At 38.4% G+C, this 22,425-nt stretch overlaps 1 long non-coding RNA gene across 1 annotated transcript; it reads right to left on the reverse strand.

Annotated features, from left to right (window-relative positions):
* Nucleotides 1-9,659: 9,659 nt before the first annotated feature.
* LOC139079282 (uncharacterized) lies at nucleotides 9,660-18,620 on the reverse strand. The gene is made up of 3 exons (XR_011532754.1): nucleotides 18,222-18,620; nucleotides 11,041-11,175; nucleotides 9,660-9,895 (listed from the first exon to the last, which is right to left on the reverse strand). It is a non-coding gene; the product is annotated as an uncharacterized lncRNA (long non-coding RNA).
* Between the last annotated feature and the right edge of the window lie 3,805 nt (nucleotides 18,621-22,425).

Genomic DNA, 22,425 nt, shown 5'->3' on the forward strand with positions numbered 1-22,425 from the left:
GAAGTAGACAAAAAGTCAACACGAATATAACAGACATAAAAAATCATGTTAACAAATTTGAACTAATTGCTGTTTATGAGACAGTCACCCAACACAGACAGAATACAAAATCTTTTCAAATTCAAACCAAAAAATTCACCAACATAGACCATTTGCTAGGCTATAAAACAAGGCATTCTTTTTCAGATGTTTCCTTGACATACGGTTGGCATACAAAAGCCATAGATATTTAATGTATACATGATAATGTGTTTAGAAGACTCATTAATTTAAAAGATTTGAAATAATACAGAGTGTGTTCTCTGAACATAGAAGATTCAAACCAAAAATAAATAGCAAAATATTTCTCAAAAATCTCCTAATACTTGGATAATATATGACAGCCTTCTAAATATCTTATGAATCAAATAGGAAGTAATAAAGTAATTTTAAAATATTTTTGGAAGAATATTGATAAGATATATCAAATAAAATTTGTGGAATGCAGCTAAAGCAGGAATTAAAGGGAAATGTGTAGCCTAAAATGCTTATATTAGAAAAGAAGAAAGGGCTAAATCAATGATTTAAAGTTCCACCTTAAAGTGTTAAACCAAAAATATGGAGAAGGAAAGAAATAAGTAAATTAGAGAGAGATTAACAAATAAGAAAAAAGAATCAATGAAACCAAAACATGTCTTTAAGATCAATAGGCTGAGCAAAAAGAGGAGAGAGAGAGAGAAAGAGGAAAGAGAAATGACCAATATCAGCAATATTAGGAATAAAAGAATGAACATCACTATAGATCACACAGACATTAAAAGGATAATAAAAACAATTTTCTTCAAATTTTGCCAATAAATTTGTCAATTTAGATGAAATTGATAAAATCCTGAAATGACACAATTTATTAAAATTAATACCAGGAGAAATAGAAAATATTAATAGTCCCAGCTATTAAATAAATTGAAATTATAATTCAAAATTTCCACAAGAAAACTCTAAGCCTAAATGGTTTTACTGATGAATTCTACCAAGACTTAAGATTAAATAATGCCAATCGTAGATAAACTCAGCATTTGGAAGTGTAAGAAACAATTTCAGCAAGTTTATTGAGGTAAGCATCACTGTGATGTCAAAACCACACAAATAGATTAAAAGAAAAAAGTTACAGACAAATATCACTCATAAATATAGATGCAAAGATCCTTAACAAATGTTAACAGATTGAATCTAACATCATATAAAACTGATAATTTATTGTGATCTAGTTGGGTTTATTTCAAAAATGCAAGATTAGCTTAACATTCAAAAAAATTAATCAATGTAAATCACCATATTAATGGAGCAAAGGAACTGTATTATCAACTCAATAGTTGCAAAAAGAGTTTTCCTCAAAATTAAAACTCCAGAGTGACATCAGCATCATGGCAGTGTGAACTCTCCTCATAAACTCTCCCTTCTAAGATACAGCAAAAAGGACATTCATATTCCAACAGAGGACATCCACACAACACAAAAGACATCTGAGAGACCCATTCAGCCATACATTGGAAGGTGGAGGTGCTGGAGCCCCCACGAGGGAAGTGGAACAAGGTAAGAGAAATCTCCTCTTCCTAACTAAATGCAGCAACCCAGGGACTGCATGCAGCTCGGAGAGAAAAAGGGGGAGGGGGCGGCCCTCTGTGGGAACACCATCACTCTCCAAGGTCCCTCACAGCCTGGGGGAAAGCCCCACACAGAAGTAACTAGCTATTGCAGGGATGTCTTCATCAAGTTAACACCCCAGGAAAGCAGATAGCGAGGGCACAGTGAGAAGCCCCTGAGACTGTATAAGAGAAAGAAGAGAGTCTCTCCCCCGAGCCTAGAGCCCCAGTTCAGCAGCTGGGAGCTGAGCCACAGGTTGCAGCAGGCTCAGAATACGCAGCTCTTGATCCCCACACAGTGGTGGCAGGTAGAAGTGGCGATCAAATACTACCACAATGCAGAAGCACAAATCCACCCTGTCTAACAGTATGAAAAGATATATTATATCTCCAGACCAGAAGGAAAATGACATGTACCCAGAAATCAATCCTGAAGGCACAGAAATCTATATCTAAATTACAGAAAATTCAAAATAGCTATCATAAAAAGTCTCAACAAGTTACAAGAAAATGGAGATAGACAGTTCAATGAATTCAGGAGCTACTTCACAAAAGAGATTGAAACTATAAAGAACCAATCAGAAATATTGGAGATGAAAAACAGAATGGATGAGATAAAGAAGAGTATGGATTCCCTAAATAATAGAAGTGATATTATGGAGGAACAAATCAGCAATATTGAAGACAGAAATATAGAACTGCTTCAAATGGAGGAGAGAAAACTAAGACTAAAAAGAAATGAAGAAATTCTCTGAGAAATTTCTGGCTTAATTAGGAAATGCAACATAATGATTATAGGTAGTCCAGAGGGGGAAGAGAAGGAGAATGGAGCAGGAAGCCTGTTCAAAGAAGTAATAGCAGAGAACTTCCAAAACTTTGGTAAGGAGCTGGAAATACAAGTGAAAGAAACCATTAGATCTCCTAACTACATCAGTATAAAAAGACCTACTGCAAGGCATATAGTAGTGAAGCTGGCAAAAGTCAATGACAAAGAAAAAATATTAAGGCCAGCAAGGCAGAAGAAAATAACTTACAAAGGAATCCCTATCAGGTTTTCAGTGGCTTTATCAGCAGAAACCTTACAGGCTAGGAGAAAATGGAATTATATATTCAAATCTCTGACAGACAAAACCTTTCAGCCAAGAATACTCTATCCAGTGAAAATGTCCTTCAGATATGATGAAGAAATAATATCTTTCTCAGATAAACAAAAGCTAAGGGAGTTCATTACCACAAGACCCCCCTACAAGAAATCCTCAACAAGGCCCCCATATCTGACAAAAAAGAAGAAAGAGGTTGCAAAGCCCTGAGTAAGGAGATAAATAGGTCGACAAAATCGTAAAATTGTAGCTATACATCAGAACAGGTTAGCAAACACTCAAGTATAACATTAAAGCTAAAGAGAAGGAAAATACCAAAAGTAAATATAATCTTGTCATTTTAACCACAAATTCACAACAAAAGATGAAATGAGATGTGACAAAAACAACTCAGTAGGGGAAGAGGAAAGGGATGGAATTAGTTTAGTCTAAGGAAATAGGTTATCAGAAAATGGACTATCTCATCTACAAGATTTTTCATACAAACCTCATGGCAACCACTAAACAAATAAGTTTAACAGAGACACAAATAATAAATAAGGAGAAAACTAAGAAAACCAGCGTAGAAAGCTACCTAACTGAATTGGTAGTCCAAAATACACGGGATGAGAAACAATGAAAATGCAGGAGAATTGGAAAACAAGCAATAAAATGGCAGCATTAAGCCTTCATATATTAGTAATAACTCTAAATGTCAATGGATTGAATTCTCTGATCAAAAGATACAGTGTGGTGGGATGGTTTACAAAACAAGACCCAACAATATGCTGCTTCCAGGAAATACAGCTCCAAAGACAAACACAAGGCTCAGAGTGAAGGAATGGAAGACGATACTCCAAGTAAATGGCAAACAAAAGAAAGCAGGTCTTGCCATACTTATGTCAGACTAAGTAGACTTCAAGATAAAACAGGTAAAGAGAGGCAAAGAAGTGCAATATATAATGATAAACTAGATGCTCCACCAGTAAGACAAAACACTTATAAATATCTACGCACTCAACACAGGAACACAGAAGTACATGAAACAACCATTAACAAACCTAAAAGGAGACATTAATAGCAGCACTATAATAATAGGGGATCTCAGCACTCCACTCACATCAATGGATAGATCATCCAGACAGAGTGTCAAAAAGGAAACAGTGAAATTAAATGAAAAACTAGACCAGAAGGACTTAATAGATATGTATAGAATACTCCATCCAAAACCAGCAGAATACACATTCTTCTCAAGTGTGCATGAAACGTTCTCAAGTATAGACCATATGTTGGGAAACAAGGCAAGACTCAATACATTTTAGAAGATTGAAATAATAACAAGCATCTTTTCTAAATATAATGCTATGAAACTAGAAACTAACTACAAGAAAAAAGCTGAGAAAGATGTGGAGACTAAACACCATGCTATTGAACAACCAATGGATCATTGAAGAAATTAAATGAGAAATCAAAAAACATCTGGAGACAAAAGAAATGAAAACACACCAGATCAGTTCATATGGGATGCAGCAAAAGTAGTCCTAAAGGGAAGTTCATAAGAATACAGACCCATCTTAACAAATAAGAAAAGTCTCAAATAAGCAATCTTAAACTACACCTAACAGAATTAGAAAAAGAAGAATAAATCATGCCAAAACTCAGCAGAAGGACCGAAATAATAAAAATAAGAACAGAAATAAATTAAATTGAAATAAACAAACCAAAAAACGGTAGAAAGGGTCAATAAACCTAAGAACGGGTTCTTTGAGAAACCCTTAGCCAGACTCACTTAAAAAAAGAGAGAGAGAGGAATCTCAAACAAATAAAATTAGAAATGCAAGAGGAGAAATTGCAACAGATATCACAGAAATACAAAAGATTATAAGAGAAAACTATCAAAAACTATATGCCAACAAATTAGACAATCTAGAAGAAATGAACAAATTCTTAGGCTCTTACAACCTCCCAAAGCTGAATCGAGAAGAAATAGATAATCTGAATAGACCAATCACAAGTAAAGAGATTGGAACAGTATCCAAAAATCTCCCCAAAAATAAAGTCCAGGACCAGATGGCTTCCCTGGAGAAATCTACCAAACATTCAAAGGAGATTTAATGTCCATCCTTCTCAAACTATTCCAAAAAATTGGGAAAGATGGATCACTTTCTAACACATTCTACAAGGCCAACATCACCCTGATACCAAAGCCTGACAAGGAGAATACAAAAAACAAAAACTACAGGCCAATAGCGCTGATAAACATAGATGCAAAAATCCTCAAGAAAATATTGGCAACCTGAACATAGTAATATATAAAAAATCATACATCATGATCAAATGGGACTTATACCAGGGATACAGGGATGGTTCGACATCTGCAAATCAATCAATGTGATACACCACATTAACAAAATGAGAAATAAAACTCACATGATCATCTCAATAGATGCAGAGAAAGCATTTGATAAGATCCAACATTCATTTATGATAAAAACTCTTAACAAAAAGTGGATAGAAGGAAAGTACCTCAACATAATAAAGGCCGTATATGACAAACCCACAGCCAACATCATGCTCAATGGGGAAAACTGAACGCCATCCCTCTGAGAACAGGAACAAGACAAGGGTGCCCACTATCACCACTCTTACTCAACATAGTACTGGAAGTTTTGTCTAGAGCAATTAGGCAAGAAAAAAGAATCCAAATAGGAAATGAAGAAGTGAAACTCACTGTTTGCAGATGACTTGATTTTATATATGGAAAACCCTAAAGAATCCATCAGAAAACTATTAGAAATAATCAACAACTACCGTAAAGTTGCAGGATACAAAATCAACTTCCAAAAATCAGTGGCATTTCTATACTTGAGTAATGAACTAACAGAAAGAGAACTCAAGAAGATGATCCCATTTACAATCACAAGAAAAACAATAAAATATCAAGGAATAAACTTAACGAAGGAGGTGAAAGACCTTTACAATGAAAACTATAAGACACTACTGAAAGAAATCGATAATGACGTTAAGAAATGGAAATAAATTCCATGCACGTGAATTGGAAGAATAAACATAGTTAAAATGTCCATACTACACAAAGCAATCTACAGATTCAATGCAATGCCAATCCGAATCCCAATGACATTCTTCTCAGAAATAGAACAAAGAATCCTAAAATTCATATGGGGCAAGAAAAGACCCCAAATAACTAAAGTAATCCTGAGAAAAAAGAACAAAACTGGAGGCATTACAATTGCTGGCTTCAAAATGTACCACAAAGCTAGAGTAATCACAACAGCATGGTACTGGTACAAAAACAGACACACAATTCAATGGAACAGAATTGAAAGCTCAGAAATAAAATTGCACATCTACAGACAGCTAATCTTTGACAAAGGTGCTAAGAATGTACAATGGGGAAAGGAAAGTCTCTTCAATAAATGGTGTTGGGAAAACTGGACAGCCACACGCAAAAGAATGAAAGTAGACCAATCTTTCTTCATACATAAAAATTAATTCAAAGTGGATCAAAGATTTGAAGGTAAGACCTGAAACCATAAAACTTCTGGAAGAAAATATAGGTAGTACATGCTGACATTACTCTTAAAAGGATCTTTTCGAATACCATGTCTACTCAGACAAGGGAAACAAAAGAAAAAATAAACAATTGGGACTTCATCAGACTAAAGAGCTTCTGCAAGGCAAAGGAAACCAGGATTAAAACAAAAAGACAACCTGCCAATTGAGAGAAAATAGTTGCAGATCATATATCTGACAAGGGGTTAATCTCCTTAATATATGAAGAAGTCACACAACAGAACAACAAAAAAAATCAAACAGATCAAAAAATGGGCAAAGGATGTGAGCATGCATTTTTCCAAAAAAGATATACAGATGGCCAATAGGCACATGAAAAGTTGTCCAACATCACTAGTCATCAGGGAAATGCAAATCCAAGCTACGCTAAGATATCACCTTATACCCATTAAAATGGCTATAATCACTAAGACAAAAAATAACAAATGTTGGAGAGGTTGTGAAGAAAAGTGAACCCTCACACACTGCTGTTGGGAATGCAAACTGGTGCAACCGCTATGGAAAACAGTATGGAGATTCCTCAAAAAATTAAAAATAGAGATGCCATATGACTGAGCTATCCTACTGCTGGGTATTTATCCAAATAACTTAAAATCAACAATCCAAAGAGACTTACACACTCCTATGTCTGTCACAGCATTATTCACAATAGCCAAGACATGGAAGCAGCCCAAGTGCCCATCGACTGATGACTGGATAAAGAAGATGTGGTATATATACAATGGAATACTACTCAGCGATAAAAAGAGACAAAATTGCCCCATTCTCAACAACATGGATGGATCTTGAGGGTATTATGTTAAGCGAAATAAGCCAGACAGAGAAAGACAAAAACCATATGATTTCACTCATATGTGGAAGATAAACAAACACAAGGACAAAGAGCACAGTGCAGTGGTTACCAGGGGGAAGCGGGTTGGCGGGTGTGTTCAATGGGTGAAAGGGGGCACTTACATGATGACTGACAAATAATAATGTACAACTGAAATTTCACAATAGTGTAAACTATTGTAAACTCAATAATAATAATAATAATAAAACATATACTCTCAGAAAAGGAGAAATAGAAGTGAATACTCCCAACCTGGTAAAGAACATCTGTGCAAAGTTGCTACTTAACGGTGAAAGAAAAACTCTCCTCCTTAAGATTGGGAATGGCGCAAGTCTGTGTGCTCTCACCACTTCAACATTGTACATGAGGTTCTAGATAGTGCAAGGGTCTAAAAAGTAATAAAAGACCTATAGACAGCAAAAATGACATAAAAGCAGTCTTTATTTGCAGACAATGTGTTTGTATTTACAAAACATCCTAAGGGATCTACAAAAATGCTGTTAGAACTAATAATTTAATTTAGCAAATTTTCAGGATACAGGGTCAACATACAGAAATCAAGGTTTTATACACACACACACACACACATATATATATACACTCTCAGTGAACAATTGAAAGAGAAAACTAAAAGGAAAACTAGTTGACATCCACGTATCTGACAAAGGACCTTTATCCACAATGTATAGAGAACTCATATCTCAGTAAAGAGACAAATTGCTAAATAAGAAATAGGTGACAAGAACTTCTGGTTTCCCAGCTGTCATGTAAAGGACCTTAGAAGTCATCATTCTCATTCTCACAATGAGAGAAAAACTGAACAAACTGAAGTTGAACAAATCTTCTTAGATCCATCAGATAATCGAGGTCACAGGACAAACTGCTCCTCTGCAATTTGGAGAGACAGACAGGCAGATGCAGAGAATCACCGTGTGCAGAGAGCAGGAGCCCACAGCTGGAGCCGGCGTCCATGGGAACACCTTAAACTGTAATTGATGAATTGCTGAAGGTTCAATGTAGAGGAGCTTGACAGTTAAAATTTCCAAGGGGGCCCAGCATTCACGGGGTCCCCACACTTTCATGAATTTTACCTCCAGGTACCCCACCAGGTTCTCACGGTGAAGATCACAAAAAAATTCCCTTCTACTTCTAGAATGGATAACAAAAGAAGTGATACTCCTATACAATGGAGTGATATTCAGCAATAAAAAGAAACAAACTACTCTATATACAAGAAAATCAATGACTACCAAAAATCTTATCTGAGTAAAATAAGCTAGACATAAGAATGCGTATAGTATGATTCCATTTGGCAAAGCAGTGGTCTCAAAATTTCTAGGAACTGAAATACATGAAGTCTGTGTCTTTCAGTAACATTCATTGTATCTTCTTAAACCAAAAATTAAATTATATTTCTGAGGAAACAGAATTGGTAAAGCTTCAATATAAAATACGTTAAATGAAATATTTTAATATATGAATATTCCTTCCATTAAACTATAAGCAACTAATTTAGTTAAAACATTGCACCATAACAACACAAATGTGTTTAAAGTTAAATTTGAAACATTTTCCTGGATTATAGAATGGCATGGTAGACAAGTTAGTGTAAAAATTTCTGGTCAGCCATGAATCAAATAAGCAGAAATTTGAGCTTATTTTTAAATAAGTGCTAAACTTAGTGATTTTCAGAGTTATTAAACTAACAGTAATGATGAAATATTAAATTCTTACAGAAGATTGTTACAACGCCTGCTCTAAAATGTATCATGTACCTCATTTCACATGTAAATGAATAAATATCTCAATCTTCAGTATAATGTGGAATCTGATTGGACTTTCTTTTGTTGAGAATTGGTCTAGAATAAATCCTACTGACCTATTAGAAAATAAGAAACTGTTCAGAATAAAAGAGTATGAGAAAATATCTCAGGATCTTCCATCCTTTGAGTCTCGGTCTTTGCTTCCCCTCTCTTTCTCTCTCGGTGTACATTAAATATTAAACTCTTAACAAAAAGTTTGTAATTTGTAGTTGCAGTGTAGAGACTAGGAGAGATCATATATATATATATATATATATATATATATATATATATATGCATACATTCTTTTATCTATCAATATATAAATTTATGCATAAATATGTGAAGAATATGCATACATATTACATATGAATTGCATAAATACATAAAGAAAATTTTCACATCTAGTTAGAAAAACATTTTGTCACTTGGAAAAGATGTTCACTAAAATACCCTCCAGTGGAAGTTAGGTTGCTGCGAATACAATGCATTGCCTATTCTGGAATATTCATGTCAGATAAGTCCATAAAATCAGTAAGAATGAGAAAGGGGACTGTAAGTTTGGCTTTATACACTGTTTCAAAGAAAGAAAAAGTAAGACTCCTGCTATTCTAGTTAATAAATATATTTTTGGTTAGAATAGTTGAATTTCACCTGTGAAATATGCTTATTGTTAAGAAATTTTTAATTAATGGACACCAAATACAAAAAAAAAAACCCAAAACGTATCTTTATTTGGACAAGATTTATTCCTTAAGGATGGTAATTCAGAGGCTTCCAATGACTTTGGAAGTGCGTGATTTCCCAATCGTTCTTAACAGAATTGCAAATCACCAATTCTCCATTTTCCATGGAATGAAGAATGATTTCTGGCAGGTGACTATGGGAGACCTGGGTCTGAATTCCAATCTCTTCTCTAACTCTGACTGGTCAAGTCACTCAATCTCCATGCTTCTGTTTCTTCACCTGTAAAATGAGGATAAGAACTCTTACCTTGAAAGGGTTGATAGTGAGGCAACAAAATAGTGAATGTGAAAGGACTTTTAAAATGTGGTTTTGTTTGAAAATAAAGCTGTTGTTATTTAAACTTTTAGTTCTGCTTTTATTTGAGTATACTTCTTGGAGGGAGGTCTGTAGGTTTGTCTCCTTCTTGTTTTAAAGGCCTCCGTGTTCTATTCTGGTGCATATCTAGGCTATGCTGCTTTTATTATAGGTAAAGTGTACGTTTAAGTGTCTACATCCAGGAAAGACTATAAACTAGCATTTCGCTTATTAATAGAATCAGACTAGAATCACATTTTTTTAAAATAAATGCCACATCTGCCTTGAGCATTTTAGGCTTTTCAGCTGCAGACAACACGTGGATCCTCTAGATTTCATTTTAGTGATTTCCATTTTAAAGAAGATTGCCAACGTCACTGAAAGGGGGACTGTAGGCATCAAATTAAGTGTCAAGGCTGACAAAGTGAAACTTTACATCATCAAAACATTCAAGTTAATTAGAGAAAGAGCATCATGAAAGCAGAGTCTCAGAAAACACATTTAAAGAAGACCATAAAACCCCTAGTGTCTGGGGTGATGACGGAAAACTTCCAGATCGTGTGGTGCCTGTCACCACCCCGGGCACAGTTACATCCCCATATATTCTTTGCAAGGAGTACACTTTTTCAAAGATCTATAAAGTTTAAATCCTTCTGCATTTTATAGTATCTTTTACAACTTCTTCCTCTTAGACTCCATCCATTCTGCTTCCATCACCATAACAACACATATCCCAAAACAAGCAGCAGAAGCTTTATCAGGAAAGATAGAGGTGAATAGCAACTGTACCCTGATTCCCAAATGGGAGATATTTTTCTTTGGGTCTCTCCTGTCATATTATTATTATTTGACAGGTACATTTTGACGCTACTTGCACTGAAAAAAAAAGAAAAGAATATGCAATTCTGGTATGTTTGATCTGTGATTTTGGAATGCTGGATGTTGGAGACAATAAGTGTAAAATTTAACACTATCCTTAGAGCCAAGATGCTGACCCATCCTTTATTTATCTTTTTTTTTTTTTGTAGTGCTATTCCTTTAATAGATGTACATACACTCCAGACACTTACTTTTTTCTTATTTCTTTCTCTATTTATTCAGCTTCTTTTTTCAGAGGAGCTTTTCTTTTCCCTCTGCTGATCATTCAAGGCTCTCTCAGGCTTTCTCACTCGACATCTTCTGCATGATCTCATCTAGTCTGTGTGCTGTAATTATTTGTTGTACAAGGTAAGGACTCTCAAAGTTACATCATTAGTCTAGAGCTCTCTTATGAGCTATAATCTACATAAGTAAATATTCAACAGCCTATTGAATATCTTAGCTTGAATTTCCCCAAACCCTCAAGCTCATCATATAAATAAGAGAATCCCTTATTATTTACCTCAGCCAAACCTCTCTCTTTCAGTATTTCCCACCTCAGTGAACGGTGCTATCCTTCTCCCAGGTACCCAAGTCAGAACTCTGAGCATTTTTCTTGATACCTTTTTCTTTCTCACCTCTGCATATAGTCACCAGGTCTGCCAATTCCACCTCCTATATATCTGTCAATTTAGTCCACATATCTCCATCCTCACAGCTACCGCCTTATGAGTCCCGGTCAATTTTTGTCTAGATCGTTTCAAAGCTTCTCAATCACACTCTGCCTACAATTATATCACCCCTCTAAGTGATCCTCCATAAAGCTATCATCATGGTCTTTTAACGCTGTAAATCCAGTCATGTCACTTCCCTGCTTTAAATGCTTCAGTGGTTTTTCAATTGTCTTAAGGTTAAAAATTCAAACTCGTTAGCATGACATTCTCCAAGGCCTGGTCCCTGTCGCCTGTCTAGCCCCATGTCTGACTATTCCCTACCTCCCACCTTGCCCTGCAGATATAACAAAGTACTGGATTTGCATTTCTAGGAAATTGCCCCTCTCTCAATCACTCCCCTCTCTTGGACAAACGTTTCCAGTGCCTAGGATGTTTTTGGTCTCTTTTTTTGCTTATTTAGCCCCTACCTGTCATTAACAATTCTGTTCAAATGTCACTTCCTCTAGAAAGTTGTCTCGAACCCTCTCCTTATTCCTGCCACTTAGACTAGCTTAGGCGTCCTTCCTCTGAGCTCCTATATTAGAAAGCTCTATAGTAGCACTTCAGTTTTCACCAATTTCAGTATTTACAAGAACTGAATACACCTGCCAGGCACTGGGCTAAGAGCTACACGTGTACAAAGATGAAGGCATAACTCTTCCCTCCATGAGGCACTTGGTCTAGTCCAGCTCCGTTTTCACAGCATGCAGTGTTTGTTGCCAACATCTTTCATGGCACTGTGAGCTCCCTAAGGCCAGGAAATTTTTTTTAAATTTTTTATTGAGTTAATGATAGGTTACAATCTTGTGAAATTTCAGTTGTACGTTATTGTCTGTCAGTCGAGTTGTAGGTGCACCCCTTTACCCTTTGTGCCCACCACCTACCCCACCTTTCCCCTGGTAGCCACTAATCTGTTCTCTTTGTCCACATGTTCAAATTCCTCATATGAGTTGAGTCATACAGAGATTGTCCTTCTCTATCTGGCTTATTTCACTTAACATAATTCCCTCAAGGTCCATCTATGTTGTTGCAAATGGGACAATTTTGTTCTTTTTACGGCTGAGTAGTATTCCATTGTATATACATACTACATCTTTTTTATCCATTCATCTGTTGATGGACACTTAGGTTGCTTCCATGTCTTGGCTATTGTAAATAATGCTGCAATGAACATTGGGGTGCATAGGACTTTTGGAATTGCTGACTTCAAGCTCTTTGGATAGATACCCAGTAGTGGGATAGCTAGATCGTATGGTAATTCTATTTTTAATTTTTTGAGGAATCTCCATACTGTTTTTCAGTTTGTTTTCCCAAACTGGCTGCACCAGTTTGCATTCCCACCAGCAGTGTATGAAGGTTCCTTTTTCTCCACAACCTCTCCAACATTTGTTACTATTTGTTTTAGTTATTTTTGTCATTCTAACGGGTGTAAGGTGATATCTTAGTGTAGTTTTGATTTGCATTTCCCTGATGATCAGCGATGATGAGCATCTTTTCATGTGCCTATCGGCCATCCGTATATCTTCTTTGGAGAAATGTCTGTTCATGTCTCCTGTCTGAGGCCAGGAAATTTTGGTCTCCCATGTCTAGCACAGTATCTGCACATTCTGTGTGCTTGGTAAATGTGTAAATGAATAATGTCAGCTTTCCCCATATGTGGAAGATGATTTCAGAGGGTTTAAAAATCCTTGTAGCATTTTAAAAGTAAGCATGCTTATCTGCAAATGAGCAGAAATATTATCTATATGTTTGTGGTAAACATCCTTCCTGATTTGCTGCTCTGTCTCCCTTCTCCTCACATCTGTTTTCATTTTGGCAGGAGCCCAAGCTGTATTCGGGCATTATTTATGTAATGCCTCCTCTCCATACGTGCCTTGGCTGAGTGGCATGGAAGCCCCAGCTTTTCTATTAGATCAGGTCCTTATCTCTGACAGAATACTCAACTTGGGTTTCTTATTTTGCATTGCAGTTGCTTTAACAGACACCCTAGAGCTTTTCTTATTAGCCCCCACTGGAGCGCCCGTGACGGCTGTAAACCATTAGTTATTGGGCTTGCCGGAGGCCTGCAAAGCACTGAGCCATGATAGTATGATCAATCCCGTTCATGCAACAACCATAATTCCGAATTTCTGATGGGGATTTAATAGAGATGGGAGGGGGAGAATGTGTCTCAGAGCTACTAAAATTCATTTTTCCTCCAAATCAATGCCAGAGTGAATTTGAGAAAACATTTTTTGTTCTTAACAACCAAAAAGAAAAAAAGTGTCCTATTTTTTGCCTGATGAGGTAAACTGTAGCTGTTCTCTGGAAATGTTTGGTAGAAAACAACTCTCCAAAACTGATGTCTGTCATTAGCTTCATGAACTGTCTGTACACGGAAAAACGAAAGAGAGTTGGGAACGTCTCTGCGTGCCCCATAAATGGCTTCCAGCTGTTTTTACGCTGGTTTCTTTTCTCACCAAGGAGGTGAATGGCAGCCACGTATTTATGAAACAGTGTCCCCGAGATTCTGATGTCTTTTCTAAAAGTACAGTGTTCCCAAAGGATCTCTGAAGAGCAAACCAAACCTTGAACACGTCATTGCTGTATCATGATTTAGAAACTCAAAAGGAGAGAGACGAAAGCAAAAACAAAATACATTTTTCATACAGGATCTCAGTCAATATTAGCTACCCAAATAATTGATTAAATATGAAGTAGAGAAAATACAGTGTTTACTTTGAACCTTGTATCCATATCAATTCTTAACTCCCTCTCCTATGATCGCTCTTTCAGGATGCTCAAAGGAAAGGAAACTAATCCTACGCAAGATGACAGTCACCATGGTACTACATTTGATTACTAAATTTCCCAAGAATACTTTATTTACTATGCATAAATTTAAATTCTTCTTAAGTGACTAGTTTATGACAAATGCTTTGTGTGGTACTGAGAACTGAAACGTGTTAAAAATAGGCATCTTCCATGCCTTCAATGAATTTATAGCATAGAAATAGAGACCAGCATTAAACATTTTTTTCACATAAATAACTATAATTCGTGATAAAGGGTATGAAGTAAAAGTAAACAGCAGAATGTGGGAAGACACGATGTTAAGGAGGCTGCTCCTCCCCACCTTCGACCCCCGCACAGATGTGCAGAGCAGAGCTCCCAGAAATGGCAGGGACCAGCGATTTCTCAGCCCCAGTGTGAGCAGCGCAGCCCACTGTTTTGTTTGTGTCAAGGTCCATTGCTGTGTTGGCCAGGAACCAGCTGGGGAGCACTCTGCTGTCTGACAGCCAGGGTTGCACCCCTGCCCTGGCCCAGAACTGTCTATGATAGGTCGCTGCTTGGGAAGGTCTACTTCAGGTCTGTCAAAAGAAAACTTAATGTTTGTTGCAAGACAGGAATGCTTGAAACCTACACTTCCAGCTTCTGAGACTCCTTCCAGACGGTCCACAGCAACAAAAAGAGCATCACTTATGCATCACTCGCCAGTTCCAAACTCATCCACACACATTATCCAGCTTGAACTTCACATCCACCCAGGAAAGCACAGTTTAGTGTTCTCATTTACAATGAAATCAAGACTTAGAGAGGATGCTCCACTCACCCAAGTTCATGTAGTTAATACGTTATGGCGCTAGGTTTCAGACCCAGCTCTCCTGCACCCAAAGTAGGGGCTCTTTCTACCATGCCATAGTGCTCGCCCCTCCAAGGCATTCATCACCTCAACTCCTGGGATGATTGTTTAGATCCTGTTTTAGTTGCCATCTGGTTTTTGAGCAGCTCAGAAACGATTCTAGTATTTCTGGAACTTAATTGTAGTAAGCAGAATGTGAGCCATGTGGAACAGAAGTGGTAAAAGCGTCTCTTAGAAAAAGAAGGAAATCCAAATGGCCAGTGTCACTCTCTTTAGGAGATGACAGTCCAGGCAAACGAGAGGTAGAAACTGACAAAAAAGATCTTGAATGAAAAATCTATAGGAAGCAATTCGTTGAGTAAGTGAGAGATGAGGAATATTTTTCTTATGCCACACAAGTCACTGTCCTAGCGGCAGATCTCGTTTTAAAAAATTGAGCATTTAATTTAAGGTAGATCATTGTATCAATGGGAAAAAAATCCCAGGGAACGGCATACTCTTATGAGGAAACCAGAAGACTTTTTTCTTTTCTTTTGTTTGGTATCTCACTCAAGGACCAGAGTCAAGGTATTAAAGCAACAGTCACAGCTGGCTTTTGCTCCTGCCTGCCTGGGGGGACAGCAGGAACGGCTGTGAGCTAGACATGAGAAAAGGAGCTTTTTACCTAAAACCCCCCAGTCTGCCATTGGGATCAGCCTTTTTTTTTCTTGCTGGCTGCCTCATGTGTGCAGAACGCTTCTTTTTCTCAATTAGTCCCTGCTTTTCGTAAACAGCAGAGGTAATGCTCAGATCAAACCAGAATACAATTATGCACCCAGTATGGAGTGCCACAGAGTCAGGAGGTAAGATGACCTTGGAAAAGCAGACATTTGCATTTAGTGCACTCCCGTTTATGCTTCTGGCCTGTCTGAGTCTGGGGCACAGGAAGAGTAGCACGATTAAAAGCACATCTGGAATCAGGCTGCCTGGTGTTGAATCTTGGTTCTTCTGCTTTTTATCTGTAAGTCTGAGAGGAAGTTATTTAACTTCTGTCACCCCATCTATAAAATGCGAAGAGAAGACTTTTTTTCTCTTACTCTTTTTCCTTCACCTCTTTTCTCTCTTGTCCTCTTTCTCTTTCTCTGTCCCTCCCTCTTTTCCTTCTTCCTACCTCGCATCACACAGCCTTCCTTCGCTTCCTTTTGGGGAATCTACCACTTGTCAGTGTTCCTTCCATGGAGGCAAAAGAGGCCAGACTCCCTCTCAACCCCCACCCTACTGGTTAAGGCTTGAGCATGTGACCTCGTCTCAGCCAGCAATTCTTCCTGCTAAGACTTTGGAGGGAGAAGTGCACACATGTAAGGAGAGAGGAGAAGTGAATGATCCTGAGAGCACAGCAGAGGCAGCCTGGGGCATCAGGAGCAGTGGAGCCTTACGCAACATCTGACCTGGGCACACTGCTCCCACCCCTGGGGTCCCAGCTCCCTACCCCATCCTTCAGCCTTCCTGCAGACTTCGTTAGCTTCCCCATGTCTATCCAACACACTTATTCTCTAAGTTAGCCCAAGTCAGGTTCTATTATTTTCCTCAAAGAAAGCTGACAGATAAAATGGGAAAAATAATACAATTGTAGGACTAAACAGGAAAGTACAGGTTAAGAACTTAATATACTGACTGGCATATAATATACATTTAATATAATATTAGTTATAAATATTTATTATTATGAATCATCTACTATTCTGGTATTATACATTACCTTATTGTTTAAAAAAATTGAAAGTTTTTTTCTGAGCATAATTTAAAATGTGTTTCTGATTGAAGGAGAATGAATGATAAAGTATAAGAAATTTTGAAAACAGAAAATTATGAGAAAGGAAATGGAAATAGTTCCTATTCTTCTTAAAAAGCAAAACAGATGAATGGATAAAGATGTGATATACATACATATACACAATGGATTATTATTCAGCCATGAGAAGGAAGAACATCTGCCATCTGCGACAACATGGATTGACCTTGAGGACATTATGCTAAGTGAGATAAGTCAGACAGAGAAACACAAATACTGTGTGATCTCACTTATATGTGGAATCTAAAAAAGCCAAACTCATAGAAAAAAAGACTAGAATGATGGTTACCAAGGGCTGGGAGTGAAGGAAAAGGGGAGATGTTGGTTAAAGAGTACAAACTTGCAATTATAAGATGAATAAATTCTGGGAATCTAATGCACAGCATAGTGATTATAACAATAAAAGTGTACCATATACTTGGGAAAAAAAGTAGCTGCTGTGGCAGCTAAGGAGACAAACCATTTGGATCTTCCTTCGAGAAAGAACTCTCAGTTCAGCTGCAAGGAATGTAGTTAGCTGACAGCCTCCAGCCATTAGCACCTTGGGGATCCTCCTCAGGTTTTGAGTTGAGGCCATGCCCTTCCTAGCCACCAACTGAGCATGGTGGGGGTACCAGATCCTGGTCAATTCTGCCTAATGTGGAACTCCTCCAATGGTCAGCCTTTGCTCTGAAGCTCCCTGTTGGGTTGGCAGAGACTGTCAGATCTGCTTTGTGAAGAGTGCTTTCTCTGCTCTTTTCTCCCATAGGTAGGTCTACATGGTGCTCTGAAGGCTATTTCTGCCCAATCCTGCTTCCTCCTGCTTTCATCTTTCACAGGTATTATTCCCCCAGCAACCCCCCCCCCCAAACAAAACACACTCCCAACCCCGTCAAGATATCTGCTCCCTGGAAGACTCAGCTAACAGAAAGGTGTGTTTGCTCCCAGTCTTTTTTTCTAATGTCTGTGTTTGTGTGTGTGCTTATGTGTAATTTTTGTCACATAATTGAGCTCATGTCATAGACTTAATTTCATAAAATTGTTTTACTGTCTTTACATTAAATATTAGAATGTTTCCATGTCATTAAAACTCTATCATTAATATCTTTTTAAAGGCTCAATAATGATTATTTTACATCCTTGCATAAGTTATCTTATTAAATTCTCCCAACGCCAATTCAAAGTAGGCATTATTAATACCACTTTTATAGATGAGGAAACTAAGTTCAGAGAAGTCAAATAACTTACCTGCAGGCATAGAGTAAGCAGAGCCAGGCAGTAGAGCTGGTGTTAGGACTTACCTAAGTAAGTAACACCTTAGCTAAGGTGTTAGACTTACCCAAGTCTGGGCCCATGATGCTCCAACTTCCACACTGCCTTGGCCCCCAGCCTAATCTCAGGCACCAGACTCTGCATCTAATGGCAGCCTTGTAGCACTTATCCTGGCCCTGGCCTCGGGAAAACGTGGGGGTCAGGATACTGCTCATGGCCCCTCGTCTTGAGTTAATCATTACTATCACATAGTTATTAAACAAAAAGTAATAGTAGACCTTTCATTCAGTCATTAGAAATTTGTGGGACATCACCTATGTGCAGGCAGAGGTCGCATATGCCTTTGTTGCCTCCATGGGCTAGTGGGGCAAAGACAAGGAGGTAGACCAGTACAATTCCATGTGACAGACAATATGATAGAACATTACAGAAGGTTCTATGGGAACATAATCTAAGGAACAGAGCTGCAGTGAAGGCTTTTGAGCAAGCTGAGCTTAAAGGACTTATTGAGCATTCCAACACAGTAACAACACGTGCAAGAATAACCCAAAGAAACATTAGTTATAACAAAAGAATTGTGTGTATGTGTATGTGTGTGTGTGTGTTTTAAAGGACAATGAGAAAAAGGGTTAATAGAGGTATTATGGACTGAACTGTGTCCCCTCAAAACTCATGCTGAAGTCCTAATCCATAGTCCCTCAGAATATGACTATATTAGGAGATAGAATCTTTTAAAAGGTAATTAAGGTTAAGTGAGGTCGTTTGGGTTGGCTCTAATCCAATTTGACTGGTGTCCCTATCATAAAAGGAAATCAGGACAAAGATACACAGAGAAGAAAGGCCATGGAAAGGCTCATGGAGAAAATGGCCACCTACAAGCCAAGAAGAAAGCCTCAGAAGGAACCAACAATGATGACACTTTGATCTTGGACTTCCGGCCTCCAGAATGATGAGAAAATAAATTCCCGTTGTTAAAGCCACCCAGCCCGTGGTACCTTGAGGCTGAAAATGCAGGCAAGGACCTGATGAAGGAGATCCATGTATGCCATGTTTAGGAATTTATGCTTTTATCCAGAAGACAATGGTGAGCTCCCGAAGGTTTAAAACAAGGAGAGATATAATAATATGCAAGTTTTAGTAATGTTCAGGATTTTTACTCAGTAATTCCACTTCTGTCCCTATCTAGCCCTTCCATGATTAAAGTAAATGGGGCTGAGGGACAATGGAAGGAATTATTCAGTGACTGGCTCCTACGTATCTGATCATACTTCAATCTGCATTCTCGGACAATCTCATTTCTGTCTTGTCCTGGTTTCCAACATTTTTTTCTCCAGAATAACCCCTGAGTCCACAGTTCAGACTCTTCTTCCAGGCCATGAGTCCTGCCTGACCCACCAAATCTCATCACTAGCATGACATTTAGGGAGCACTGGAAAGACTTAAAGAAGTTGCAAAATGGAAGTATTTGTCATGGAGGCCCAATACTGAGCCTAGACTGGGATTCAAACTCATCTGGGCCGAGCTGAAAATGTGGGTGATGCCTGTGGGGTGCCCAGGGGAATGAATCGTCTGGAAATGGTAGTCTCTGCCATCAATCTCTACTTCAACCCCTTGGATGCGTGCTAGGTTAATGGAGGGGGAAACTGAAGAAAGTGATTTCTTTCTGGTGAGAGGTAGAGTGGCTGCATGTGATAGGGTGGTTAGCAGAGATCTTCTCCCCTTGTGCTTCACACATCACATGGCATAGCCCCTGTGAGGTGTCTTGCTGTTTGGGGAATATGGGGAGGTAACAATGTTGGTGTGGAAATGAGAGTTCTCACAGGAAGGGTATAGAACATGAGAGAACCTTGTATAAACACATGAAGCATCTTCCTCTCCCACCCTCACTCCTGGAGCCTACCCATGACCCTTAGGGTAGTGATGGGGCAGGTTACCAAGAGCCAATGAGCTAGTGAGGCTTGGGGGAAACTTGGCTTTACCAGGTCAAGGAATTACTCATGTAATCATTGAGTGTCATTCACCAATTTTTACTGCCATTACATCCCTGTTCCTTGTTTAGTGTGTCAGCGCTCATGTAGCATGTCATACGTCAAACTATTACATCTCTTCTTCAACCTCTGGGAGAAAATAAGGGTAGATGGTGAGACTGGCTTTTACCCTCTGTGTATAACATAACTTCCTCATGTATTTTCTTCTTAACTTTTCTGCTTTTATAAAATACTTTGATAATTAATAATGGCTTTATTTTTAAAATTATGATGGACTGAGAACAAAATGCTTCTATTTCCTCATAAAAATCATTCTCATGACATTTGGTATTATCCCACTCAAAGAAGGTGGTAAAGATTCATTGCTGCACTCAAAGACACTTGTGAAGAATACTCAACAGACATGAAAAATTGAGTAGAGTGGACTCTTTTTATGGTAGTGGGTGGTGAGGCAGGAAGGAATTTCTTATAGCTAAAAATAATAAAGGCCTAACCTCCTCTCCAAGTTATAAACAGTTGACTCATCGTCTCAGCTTCCTGTTGCTAAATCCACCATGGATCCCATCCATAGACTTAAGACCACCATAGTTCCTGAATTAACCATGACTGAGTCTGAATTTACACCAATAAATTTTAGTTCTATTGCTAAATTAGACATCGTAATGCTGTGGCAAATTGTATTTTCCAAAAATGGCCCATGGCAATATTTCTGGCCTCACATGCTCTTCTAGAACCTTGCTACTCTCCTACCAAGAGGTAGAGTCTGCTTCCCTTCCTCTTGAACTGGGCTAGCCCTTGTGGGATAAATGGAATGCAGCAGAAGTAACTCTATGTGACTTCCGAGGCTGGTCTTCAAAGGCCATACAACTTCCACCTGTCTCTCTCTGCTTTATTATGCTTACCCTTGGGAACAAGTCATAATGTTGTAAGGTAGCCCAGATCTCATGGAGAGACCACGCATAGGTGTTCCAGTCTATGGCCAATCTAAGGTCCAAGGTGATATAGCCAGCATCAACTGCCAGACATGTGAGTAAAAAAGCCTTCAGATGATTCTAGCCCTCAATCTTCAAGCCGACATTATTGCACAGAGCTATTTCCACTGAGTCCTGCCCAAATTACAGATTCATGGACAACCTAAAAGCTTTCTTTGTTGGGAAAGAGCAGAGGGTTTGAAAGCAGAAGAACCTGGGTTCAGATCCCAGCACTGCCTCCTACTACCTGCTGGGTTGCTGGGTGACCTCTGGCTGATTACCAAACCTCATCATAAGAATGGAACTATTTTACTTACCTCACTAAAGTGTTGTGAGGACTAATTGAGAGCCTTTAAAACACTTAATACAAATTGGAATACACTCTCCTAGGAACTAAGATCTCTGAATCAGTAAAATTTTTAGGGACAAGAAGCAACACTTTGGGGAGTAGGTTATTAAAAGTAATAATAGGAGGAACCACTCCCACTTCCGCCCTTTGATTCCAGACCTTACAGTATTTTGGCTATGGGATTAAAACTCATCGTACTCTAGTCAGTTCAGAGCATATACACTACTTCCACTTAAGAACAGAGTATTGATGTCCACAGACTTCATTATGGTTTGGTGGGTTAGATACCATTCAGTTCACGACGAGTAACTCAGGTTGTGTAACCATCTGGCATCCCATGTTCAGACAGTAAATCTTTATCTGGGCCCATAGCAAGTAGGAGCCAGAGGTCTATACAACATCTCTGTTTTCCACAGACTTCAGCTAGGTCAAAAGGCCTAAGTGATGAAGTAGCTTGTGCTGCAACCTTGTCCTGTTGCAGACCTTGTTTTGCTCCAGGCATCAGCCAACTGTCAGTTACTCAGCAAATGAGTGAGAGCAGCACACTCATATTGGCATGCACTATTTCTGAACTTCAAAGAGATCATTGCGCCTCTTTCTTCATGGTAGGAAACTTGTCCTTCACTTTGGAAGGGCTATCCCAACAAGCCCCAGATGCCTGAACCCTTAGAAACTTTTCTAAAGAGACAGACCCCTGTGTTTTCATGGTGTTCATTTCCCACACTCTGGTACACATTTGTCTTATTTAGGTTTCTGGGATACTTGTCATGAACTGCTCCTCAGGTCCAGTCAATATAATGGGTGATGCACAGATCCCATAGGATGTCAGCAGAGTCCAGGTTCTCCACGCTCTATTACAACTGAGAGGAGGA

The sequence above is a fragment of the Equus przewalskii genome, chromosome 25 (genome assembly GCF_037783145.1).
Source record: "Equus przewalskii isolate Varuska chromosome 25, EquPr2, whole genome shotgun sequence".
Taxonomy (NCBI): Eukaryota; Metazoa; Chordata; class Mammalia; order Perissodactyla; family Equidae; genus Equus; species Equus przewalskii.